General features: G+C 36.5%; 1 protein-coding gene across 3 annotated transcripts in view; it reads left to right on the plus strand.

The window, feature by feature from the left end:
* MNAT1 (MNAT1 component of CDK activating kinase) overlaps window positions 1-12,843 on the plus strand; it is a 221,264-nt gene that overhangs the window by 98,001 nt on the left and 110,420 nt on the right. The gene's annotated exons all lie outside the window — the stretch shown is intronic.

Genomic DNA, 12,843 nt, shown 5'->3' on the forward strand with positions numbered 1-12,843 from the left:
ACTTTATATTGATTTCTGCAGTTAAATTGGAAGGTTCAGATCTAGACTAGACATGTAGAAAGGTAGAAATGTGAATATATGCAGTGTAAAGGGAAAAAGGAAAGTAATAAATTGTTTTCAAAGTACACAACACAGTTTGTTGTACATGATATTGGGTTTGTGAGTTTTTTTCTTATTCTACATAAACTTTTAAGCTGGTAGTGTAGAAAAGCATTTTTTTTTAAAGATTTTATTTATTTATTTGACACAGAGATAGAGAGAGTGAACAAGCACAAGCAGGGAAAGCAGCAGGCAGAGGGAGAAGCAGGGTCCCTGCTGAGCAAGGAGCCTGATGTGGGGCTCAATTCCAGAACCCTGGGATCATGACCTGAGCCGAAGGCAGCTGTTTAACCGACTAAGCCACCCAGGCTCCCTGTAGAAAAACATTCTTAAAAGAAAATGCAGACTTCTGGTTTCTGGTATGGCATGTAAGAAGCTTGGATATTGCCATCCCATTCTAACAACGAGTAAAAAGATGAACATACTGAAAAATCCAACAGCTTTTATTAGATCTATGATTGAAGAGAGGTCACAAGGGAAACCACTGCCCTTAAAATTGGAGAGATTGGTAGAGAATACAGTGAATTACAACTTAACTAGAGTAGCAATCTCATGGGGAACTAGTGCTGGTATAGGTAAATCTGTTGTAATTGTAACTGACAAATTGCTGGAGGCTCAGTGTGGACAGCCCAAAGAGTTCAGACCTCTGTGGGGGAACCACTTATTGAGGGCCCCTGTACTTTTGTGAGTTTTTACCTCTTGCATCTCTGTCACAATCTCTCAGTGAATATTAGAGAAAAATCCCCTCTTGCTTTTAGCAGAGAAAAGGAAAAAGGAACAATTTTGAAATATACCAGAGCATTTTGTTCTTATTAAGGCCTACCCTCGAGAAACTATTTTGTCAGAGCCTAAACTACTAGAGTTATGGTAACCTGCCTGATGTAGGGGAAAGGAAATACTCTATTCCAGTTGCTCAAGCCTTCTGTATGGGAGAAGGGAAACAACATAACTTCAGCCTACTTTAACCATCCTGCCCTGCCTAAGGGGAGGTGGGATGGGTTGAGAAGCACTTGTGAAGTTCACAGTCTTAGAAGCACAGGCTCTCCAAAGGACTGAGACCTGATCATAGAACTGTACAATGCTCTGCCACCCCCACACCTCACCACCACAGTGCTAAAGGCCTGTTTATAGTGGTGCCTCTTGCCTAGCCCACTATGCTTTGGCTGTCAAGAAAAAAATTACAAAACATACCAAAAGGCAGAAAACACAGTTGGAAGAGACAGAGCAAGCATCAAAATCAGGCTTAGATATGGCAGGGGTTTTGGAATAATCAGACTGGGAATATAAAACAATTGTTATTAATATGCTAAAGGTGCTAATGGATAAAGTAGACAACATAGAAGAAAAGTGGGCAATGGTAAGGAGAAGGATGGAAATTCTGAGAAAGAACCAGAAAGAAATGCTAGAGAAAAGAAATCTAACAGAAATGAGGATTAGCTTTGATGGGCTTATTAGTAGACTAGACACCCTGATGAAAGAATCTTTGAGCAAGAGGATACATCAACATACTTCTTGAAAACTGAAAACCAAAGAAAAAAAGACCGGAAAAAAACAAAAACAAAACCAGAACAGAATATCCAAGGACTGTGGGATGACTGTAAAAGGTATAACACATGCATACTGGGAATACCAGAAAGAGAAGAATGAGAGAAAGGCACAGAATATTTGAAACAATAATGACTGAGAATTTATCAGATACCAAACCAAAGATCCAGAAAGCTCAGAAAACACTAAGTAAGGATAAATGCCAAAAGAACTACACCTAGGTGTATTATTTTCAAAAATCAGAAAACTGAAGATAAAGAAAAAATCCTAAAGCCACTAGAGGGGAAAAAATACCTTGTCTATAGAAGAGCAAAGATAATAATTATATCTAGCTTCTCCTCAGAAGCCACACAAACAAGAAGAGAGTAGAATGAAATATTTAAGGTGATGAGAGAAAAAAAATCACCAACCTAGAATAATGTACCATACAAAGTTATCTTTTAAAAATGAAGGAGAGGGACACTTGTGTGGTTTGGTTGGTTAAGCGGCTGCCTTCTGCTCAGGTCATGATCCCAGGTTTCTGGGATCGAGTCCCATATCAAGCTCCTTGCTCAGCGGGGGAACCTGCTTCTCCCTCTGTCTGCCTCTCCTCCTGCTTGTGCATTCTCTCTCTTTGACAAATAAATACAAATCTTAAAAAAAAGAAAAAAAGTGAAGGAGAAATTGGTGTGCCTGGGTTGGTAAAGCAGCCAAGTGTTGATTTTGGCTTGGGTCATTGTCTTAGGGTCCTAGGCCTGAGCCCCACCTTGGGCTCCTATGTTCACGGGGGAGTTGCCTCTGCTCAAGGATTCTCTCTCCCTCTGCCTCTCCTCTGCTTATGCATGCATGCTCTTTCTTTCTTTTTTTTTTTTTTTAAAGATTTTATTTATTTATTTGACAGAGATCACAAGCAGGCAGAGAGGCAGGCAGAGAGAGACAGGGAAGCAGGCTCCCTGCTGAGCAGAGAGCCCGATGCGGGACTCGATCCCAGGACCCTGGGATCATGACCCGAGCCGAAGGCAGAGGCTTTAACCCACTGAGCCACCCAGGCACCCCATGCTCTCTCTTTCTAAAATTAAAAAGTGAAGGAGAAATAAAGATTATCAGACAAACAAGGAGTCTTTTGCCAGTAGGCCTTCCTTGCAAGAAATGTGAAAAGAAGTTCTTTTAGAGCTAAGGAAAATGATACAGGCAGAAACTTAGATCTAAATAAAGGAAGAACATCAGAGCAGAAAGAGTGAAGGTAAAATAAAAACTGTTTTGTTCTTAATCTAACAGATAGCAGTTTGTTTAATAACAATACTGTATTTGAATATGTTTGCTTATGTGTATGTGTATACACACACTTGCTTATATATAAGTAGTGAATGATGATGATGCAAGATATAGGAGGAAGCAGTTAGAACTATCTTATTATAAGGACTCACACACCCATTTTTTTTTTCTTCCTAACTGCCCATTCAGGTACCCCTTTTTTTTTTTTTTTTTTAAAGCTTTTGTTTATTTTTGTGAGAGAAAGAGAGAGAGAGAGAAAGGGAGAGAGAGAAAGCATTCGCAGGCACACGAGCAGAGGGGAGGGGCAGAGGGAGAAGCAGACTTGATCCCAGGACCCTAGGATCATGACCTGAGCCGAAAGCATATGCTTAACCTACTTAGCCACCCACGCACCAAGCTACTGTTTTTTGATTTTTAAAATTGCCTCTCTTGTTTGTCATATGTGTGCCGCCTATTAGATTATAACATCTTGAGGGCAGAAGCTGCATATTTAAACTTTGTTTTATATGATTATGAATATGTGAGTACCTGAATAATATAAAATATCCCTGATCAATTTTAAATTTAGAAATTTAGGAAGTATTAATACATTTTCATATAATATGAAGAAAAAAATTACTCATTAAGCAATTACGAAAGCTTTTGAATTAAGAGACAGTATAGAGAAAAGAAAATAGGCATGGAAAGACTCAGGAACAAAGGGATAGATAAGATATTTCTTTGTTCTTTCTGAGTTTGTTTCCTCATTGGTAAAGTTGAGGTAATTTTTACTTTCTATAATTATTTGGAGGATTAAAAATGTATATACAAAATATTAACCAAATGTATCTTTAAGTAGTTATCAGTTTTTTTTTTTTTTAAGAGAGGGAGAATTGGGGGAAGATTGAGAGGGAGGGAGAGGGTCAGAGGGAGAGAAAGAATCTTAAGTGGGCTCCATGCCCAGTGCAGAGACTGATGCCGAGCTTGATCTCATGACTCTTGAGATCATGACTCGAGCCAAAACCAAGAGTCAGCTGCTTAACCAACTGCAACACCCAGGTGCCCGTCAGTAATGTTTATTGTTATTATTATAGTTAAATATCTAAGTGAATTACATAATGATTTTTTTTTACATTGTGTAATTAGGCAATAACAGATTTCTAAGATTCCTGAATTTGAGGGACTTTTATGATAAATTTATTATTTTGATTCTTCTATAAATCCGTGGTAGTTCTGTGACCATAGTGTTTTAAAGTTTTTTTTAATTTATTTTATTTTATTTTTAAAGATTTTATTTATTTATTTGACAGAGAGAGATCACAAGTAGGCAGAGAGGCAGGCAGAGAGAGAGGAGGAAGCAGGCTCCCTGCTGAGCAGAGAGCCTGGTGCGGGGCTCAATCCCAGGACCCTGGGATCATGACCTGAGCGGAAGGCAGAGGCTTTAACCCACTGAGCCACACAGGCGCCCCTAAATTTATTTTTAATTAGTATGTATTAAAGGTCATTCTTTGTGATATTCAGGGACTTCACAAATATACAGTTGTATATCTACCACCACAGTCATAATATAGAGTTAGTTCCATCCCTCCTCAAAATTCCTTTGTTCAAAATTCCTTTGTTTCATTTCACAGTCAGCCTGTACTTCTAGCCCCCCCTAGCAACCAGTGGTTTGTTCTGTGTCTCTATTGTTTTGTGTTTTCTAGAATGTTATGTAAATGGAATCATACATACAGGCCTTTTAGGTCAAGCTTTGTTAACTTAGCAACATGTATTTGAAATCATGCATGTTGTTGTTGTTCCTTTTTGTTGAGTAACCAGTTTCTTTATTTATCAGTTGAAGGACATTTGGATTGGTGTTTTGTTTTTTAATGATTATGAGTGAAGCTGCTGTAAACATTTGCATGCAGTTTTGTGTACGTAAGTTTTCATGTCTACTGGCTAAATATTAAGAATGAAATTGGAGAATTATATCAAAGTGGCTGTACCAGTTTGCATTCCCACCCACCTTTTATGAGTGTTCCAATTGTTCTGTTTCCTTGCCAATGCACAGTATTTTGTGTTTTAAAAGTATTTTATGCGGGGTGCCTGGGTAGCTCAGTGGGTTAAGCCTCTGCCTTCAGCTCAGGGTCCTAGGATCGAGCCCCGCATCGGGCTCTCTGCTCAGTGGGGAGCCTGCTTCCTCCTCTCTCTCTCTCTCTGCCTGCCTGTCTGCCTACTTGTGATCTCTGCCTGTCAAATATATAAATAAATCTTTAAAAAAATATTTTATGCATTCTAAACAGGTATGTAATATTATTTCCATTATGGTTTTAGTTTGGATGTCTCTGATGACTAGTGAAGTTGAGCATCTTTTCATGTGCTTATTTGCTATCAGTTTTTCATTTGCTCTTAGGATTTACTTTTTTTTTTTGCCCTGTTTTTTTTATTTACTTATTTTTTATTTAATTATTTTTATTAACATATAGTCTATTATTTACCCCAGGGCTACAGGTCTGTGAATCATTAGGCTTACATATTTCACAGCACCCACCATAGCACATACCCTCGCTAGTGTCCATAACCCAACCACCCTTAGCATTTACTTTAATACTTCAGGTATCTTTTTAGAAAACGTTGTAAACTTATTGCTTATTTTTTTCTTCTTCCCTCTCTTACAACTTTTTTGTTTTGTGAAATGTAGTGTATGTACACAGAAGTACACAGACCAAAATATATAGCTCAGTGAATTAAGATGTAACCATCACAGAGGTAAAAGAAAAAAGTATTGTCAATGCTCTAGAAGTCTGCCGTACGACCCTGTAGATTTGGTTAGTACCCCATTTTTTTCCTCGAAGTAGTCATTCTTCTTCTTCTTCTTCTTCTTCTTTTTTTTAAAAGATTTTATTTATTTTCTTTTGAGAGAGAGAGTGAGCGTGAATGAGGGGAAGAACAGAGAGAGGGAGAAGCAGACTTCTCACTGAGCAGGGAATCTGATGTGGGACTTGATCCCAGGACCCTGGGATCTTAACCTGAGCCAAAGGCGGACGTTTAACTGACTGAGCCACCCAGGTGCCCCAAAGTAGTCATTCTTTTATGGCTTCTTCTTGCTCTTACAAATAGTTTTAACATCTAAGCATATATGTCTTAATCTGATTAATGTTGGGCCTGTTCATGTTATATTTGTGAGACTCATCCATGTTTTTTGCATATAGCTCTTTTTTTCCTCTTTTCATTATTGGATAATATTAGAGGAATATACTACTATTTATCTGTTCTACTGTTGCTGGATGATTGGATCCCTTTGAGTTTTTGGTATTATGAATTATGCTAATGTGTTAATATATGTTTCTTGGTGCACATTTACACACATTGTTTTGGTGGCTATTTACCTAAGAATAGAGATATCAGATCATAGTGAATATGTTTGTTCATTTTAGAGAATGTTGCCAAATCATTTTCCAAAGTGGTTTTTGCCAGTTGTACTTCTACCAGCAATGTTCTTGTTGTTCCACATTTTTGTCAACACTTAACGATTTTCTGTCTTTTCCAGTTTTACTCGTCTGGTGGGTATTTAGTAGTGTTTTATGATTCTAATCTGCATTTTATTTTGCTGATCACTGAGCATTTGCTATCCTATTTTCTGAAATGCCTGATCAAGACTTGCTAATGTGTAGAAGTTTTTTTTATGTTCTGGATCTAAGCCTTTTATTAATCATATGTGTTGTAGGAATTTAAATTATTTGCTGGGTCACCTGGTTGGCTCAGTCAGTGAAACATATGACTCTTGATCTTGGGGTTGTGAGTTCAAGCCTCATTATTTGGTGTAGAGATTACCTCAAAATAAAATCTTAAAAAAAATTATTTGCTGTCTCTCAAGGGATAAGGATTCTTGGTTGTGTGATTGCAGTAGTGGCATTTGTAATCTTTTGCACAACTTCATACTTCTGTTCCAACTTGTTCTGAGAAATGAAAAGTGTTTTCTTTTACCTGCCCCCCGCCCTCCAAAACCCACAAGCAATTTAGGAAAAAACAAGAGTTTTTTCATTCTGCGACTTATTTCTTTTCACTTTCTTGAGGGTATCTTTTGATGCCTTTATTGTTTTACTTTTTTATTATCCACCTGGAATTGTTTTTTGTTTTTTGTTTTTTTGATATGGTGTATGGTAGGTGATCTAATTACTTTAATGCTTATTGAGATTCATGTAACTTAAGTGTATGGTAGAGTACCTGTTATTATTGTTTGCTGTAACAACTCAGCTTTTGGTTCAGTGGCAGGTGAAAATTTTAAATGTTGCAGTTTTTATGTGAATTTATTAAGATTACTGAATGGGGAGACTGAAGAAAATGTAGATGAGGATCCAATGTTTATGTAGTTGAATGTTTTTATACTCTTTGGAAAAATAATCCTAAAATACAGAATGAAAGTAACATTTATTGAGCACCTATATCCCAGGGGTTGATTTCATTGAGCAAGTGTTGGTAAGGATGCCAACATTGCTTAGGACTTTGTGACTTTTGATAGTTCTTTTCAATATAAGTTGTCATCTTTTGTTTTTATATCTCCATGAAATGGTATTCTTATTTTTGCAGATGTGAAAACTGAGTCTCAAAGAAGTTAGATCACATTTAAAAGATGACACTAAGACTCATTCTCTTTCTGTTATACCTCTTTATTTAATTAATGAGAATATTAAGAAACAGAATTTATAAATTCTACTTCAGGTGTCTTTGTGATTTAAAGAGAGCTAGGATTTGAGTTATTGCTTCTAATAGTGGGCTAATTGTGTGGACTGGGTAATATAAGGGACAGGAGTCAGCACAATGACTTTTTCTTTTCCTGATCTGCTCTACTTAAAGAATGTCCAACACAACAAATGAACTTAGATACACTGAACTTGGAGAAGGTCCAAGGAAGACATACAAATGTGATAAAGGGTTTTAGATATTTCTAAATATCTGCCCCCGTTTTTTTTTTTTTTTTTTTTTAAGATTTTATTTATTTCAGAGAGAGTGAGAGAGCATGAGGAGGGAGAGGGGCATAGGGAGAGGGGAAGCAAGCAGACTCTCAGCCAAGCAGGGAGCCCTATATGGTCCCAATCCCAGGACCCTGAGATCATGATCTGAGCTGAAAGCAGATGCTTAACTGACTGAGCCACCCAGACACCCCTAATTCTGTTTTTAATAGACAGTTTGCACTTAGGTAGCAAATCAAAGTGTGGGAACCAAAGAAGTCATGTGTCCTTTATCAAGTCTTGTGAAAATGCAAGTAGTATTTGAATTCTTTTTGTTTTTATCTTTAAATGTGTTTTCAAATATTAGTAAAATTAGCATTAAAATAGCCTTATCAGTTGTTATGCATTATGAAATCGATCCATACATAAGTGATTGAGCTATTTATTACTTTCTCTTAACAGGTGTCTCTAACTGGGGCACCTGGGTGGCTCAGTGTGGTTAAAGCCTCTGCCCTCAGCTCAGGTCATGATCTCAGGGTCCTGGGATCAAGCCCCACATCAGATTCTCTGCTCAGCGGGGAGCCTGCTTCCCTCTCACTCTCTGTCTGCCTCTCTGCCTACTTGTGATCTCTGTCTGTCAAATAAATAAATAAACTCTTAAAAAAAAAGTCTCTAGCTAAAATAAATAAATAAAATATCTCTAGCTATTTTGTTATTTTGACAAAATTGTAGTTTATTCTAATTTTCACTATAAATATCTTCAAAGAGTTTATAGGTAAGTATATAGAAGTTTTGTTAGTTCAGACATATTTTGAAGGAAATGAAGATTCTTTAAAAAAATTTTTTTATTTATTATTATTAATTTTTATAAACATATATTTTTATCCCCAGGGGTACAGTCCTGCGAATCGCCAGGTTTACACACTTCACAGCACTCTCCATAGCACATACCCTCCCCAATATCCATAACCCCACCCCCCTCTCCCGACCCCCATCCCCCAAGCAACCCTCAGTTTGTTTTGTGAGATTAAGAGTCACTTATGGTTTGTCTTCCTCCCGAACCCGTCTTGTTTCATTTATTCTTCTCCTACCCCCTAAACCCCCCATGTTGCATCTCCACTTCCTCATATCAGGGAGATCATGTGATAGTTGTCTTTCTCCGATTGACTTATTTCACTAAGCATGATACCCTCTAGTTCCATCCACGTTGTCGCAAATGGCAAGATTTTATTTCTTTTGATGACTACATAGTATTCCATTGTGTATATATACCCCATCTTTATCCATTCATCTGTTGATGGACATTTAGGTTCTTTCCATAGTTTGGCTATTGTAGACATTGCTGCTATAAACATTCGGGTGCACGTGCCCCTTTGGATCACTACGTTTGTATCTTTAGGATAAATACCCAGTAGTGCAATTGCTGGGTCATAGGTAGTTCTATTTTCAACTTTTTGAAGAACCTCCATGCTGTTTTCCAGAGTGGCTGCACCAGCTTGCATTCCCACCAACAGTGTAGGAGGGTTCCCCTTTCTCCGCTTCCTCACCAGCATCTGTCATTTCCTGACTTGTTAATTTTAGCCATTCTGACTGGTGTAAGGTGATATCTCATTGTGGTTTTGATTAGTAGGAAATGAAGATTCTTATAAATTAGGATAATCCTATGCTTGAGTACTTTAATAAGTAAACCTTTTATAAAATGAATAGTTGCTCATGATTAAAATTGTAAATTTGAATTTTATTATTTTAAAATTATTTAAAATGGATTGTCCATATGATATTATTATAAGGGGTTTACATTGTGGCTCCTCTACTATATACATTCTAGCTGTATGACCTTGGAAAAATCACTTAACCTGATAAAGCCTTAAGTTACTCAGTTTTTTTTGTTGTTGTTCTTTTTTTTTAATTAAAAATATAAAAACAAGTTTTAAATAAAATTCCAGTTAACATACAGTGTAGTATTAGTTTTATTTATACAGTGTAGTAATTCGGCACTTCCATACAACGCCGAGGGCTCATCTCAGCAAGTGTACGCCTTAATCCCCATCACTTATTTTACCCACCCACCATCTACCTCCCTCTGGTAAATATTAGTTTGTTCTCCATAGTTAAGAGTCTGTTTCTTGATTTGCCTCTCTCTCTTTTTCCCCTTTGTTTTGTTTCTTAAATTCCACAAATGTGTAGAAATCATATAGTATTTGTTTTTCTCTGACACACTTATTTGGCTTAGCAAAAAATCTCTAGCTTTGTCCATGTCATTGCAAATGGCAAGACTTCATCTTTTTTATGGCTGAGTAATACTCCATTATATGTATGTAAAATACATGTATTTTTATATATGTATGTATGTATATACATCCTATATCTTTTTTATTCATTTGTCAGTTGATGGACACTTGGGCTGTTTCCATAATTTGCCTATTATAAATAATGCTACTATAAACATTGGGGTACATGTATCCCTTTGAGTTAGTATAGGGTTGTTGAGTATTTTTTTGAAATAATTATGTAAAACTCAAAATTCCTAGCCCATTGTAAGTATAAATGGATATAGATATAGGTAAAAACTATAATAGACCAGTGAATTTTATTGTAGATAGGGTTTGTGACTTTTTAAATTTATACCATATATATATATTTTTTAAGATTTTATTTATTTATTTGACAGACAGAAATCACAAGTAGGCAGAGAGGCAGGCAGAGAGAGAGAGGGAGAAGCAGGCTTCCCGCCGAGGAGAGAGCCCGATGCGGGGCTCGATCCCAGGACCCTGGGATCATGACCTGAGCCGAAGGCGCCACTGAGCCACCCAGGCGCCCCTATACCATATATTTTTTTACTAGATATTTTACTTAAAGTCCCCCAAATGCCTTTAGAAACCTTTTTTTTATACTCCATATTTCTAGATAACATTTCAGTTATACTATGGACATAGAAGAAACTGAAATATTTGTGTCCATAGTTGGTGAGACATAGAAATAACTAATTATATACTGTGAGCTTTATATTCTTTCCCATGCCTTACCATGGTGAAGGGAAAAAGGCAGTTAATGCTCAAACTATTGACTATAGAATTTATTTCAGTGGCTGAATTTATTCCAGGAAACTTGTTTTATGGCCTGGACATGAGCATAGGCAGAAATAATGAATCAGGGAGCTATGAGTTATATCAGTTATTTTGATTGTAATAGGAACAAGTTAAAATCAGTAAGATATGAATAAGAAACTTTGATCCTTTAATCGTGGTCTGGAGGACTTTCTAGATATGTGAAAATGTGGAAATACTCTTAGTCTGGAATGCAGAAATAATGGTTTCCTGATTGAATTAATGTAATAAAGAAGCATTTTTCTACGGTGTTTTATACACTTTATTTTGTATTGCTTAAGGTAATGAGACAAATTTTTCAGTCTTACAGATACTTTTATCACGTACCAGTCAGCCTATCACAATAGGGTTTTATCAAGTACCTATTACATTTGCAGGGCAATGTTAGCTGCTGGTGTTGAAGATATGATAATTTTTATAAGTGGGGAAAAAGAAGGAAGATGTGATTAAAGCAGTCCCTGAATATTATTTCATTTAATCCTCACAAATATCCTGCAAGGTTGATAGTGATATTACTGTTTATGAGGAAACATGATGACTCAGAAAAATTAAGTCTCCCAAACTCATAATTCTGCTGAGTGGGAGAACTAGGAAAGGCTTTGGCAAGTCTGACAGATTTCAAGTGTTTCCTCCTACTTTACCTCAGTGGTCTTTGTCATCCATAAGTTGATTTTCTAAGTGGGACGTAAAAACTAACATGTATAAATTAACTGAATGGTATTGTTTCTAAATATAGTGAAGTTTTCTACCAAGGGACCCAAATTAAATAAGTCCTTGTGGAATATGGCAAACTAGAATTAAGCCTCGAGACATGTAAACTTTAAGAAAGATGGAAGAAGAAAGGCATTTCATATTTAAAAGGGATATATAGGAACATTCTGAGCAAAAGAATGGAGGGAGTGAATTTGGCTTAGTTCATTCCCAGCCAAGAGTTTTCTTCTGATGAACCTGCACAGTAATTTCAAAATGCACATCCTTTCTTTGGTTGCTGAGGTTATGCTATGAAATTCAAATACCTAGAATTATTTTCACATGTCAGTAAGAGCTTTTTTTAGTAGTAATCAGTTGGATAAGTTAAAGGTTACTAAAATTGATAGTTGGAAATGCTGAAGTAAATCCATTTTTTTGTGTTTGCTTAGGACTATGATATATACAGTATTTTCCTGAAAAGTCTGGCTGCCACAAATGTTTGGCAGTCTTACAAGACTACATCTGTACATGTATGTGCATGACCAAATAATTTCTGCTGTGCTTGTCAGTGTGATACTTTAAATTTTTAGTTAAGCAAATTTATTTTTTCTTTGTAGTTTTATCAGTGCACGAACAGTATTGTCTTGAGCTAATTGTAGTATTCTTGTTACTATTCATCTAGTAATATTTGTAGGAACATTACTATTTGGACTATAGTGGGAAAAGTACTCTTAGGTTTTTCTTTTGTTGATCATTTTATTGTAAGTTCCTATATAATTTTGCTTGTTATTTTGTTCATCTCCAATTTATTTCTATTACAGACTCTTTTATGTTAGAATATAATTTGCCACACCTTCTGGGGCTGTGGCTAAGTTTGAAAACTAGAGGTTATATTCAGTTATTTTTGGAAAATCTCTTTTAACTTTCTTAATATACGCAGTTGATGGAAAACTTCTAATACACTCTCATTCTTTCAGTGCCCTTTCTCCTCACATTTTTTGCACTAGAATCTTCTCATTTTTTTTGCTGAGGATGCTTCTGGCACCTCCTCGCAGCCTTCACTGGGGAATGGAGAGTAGAGCTAAGAACATATTGCTGCTGTCTTGTCTTCATCTTCATCAGAGCTTTTCCCTGGTGCCATGGCAGTCTTGAAATCTCCACCCAGCCCCTACATTGGTCTCAGGGTGGTATAGGATTCATAACTCCTAGAAGCTTGAGCTTAGATGGGTTAACTAATT

Source organism: Lutra lutra, chromosome 7 (assembly GCF_902655055.1).
Source record: "Lutra lutra chromosome 7, mLutLut1.2, whole genome shotgun sequence".
Classification (NCBI taxonomy): domain Eukaryota; kingdom Metazoa; phylum Chordata; class Mammalia; order Carnivora; family Mustelidae; genus Lutra; species Lutra lutra.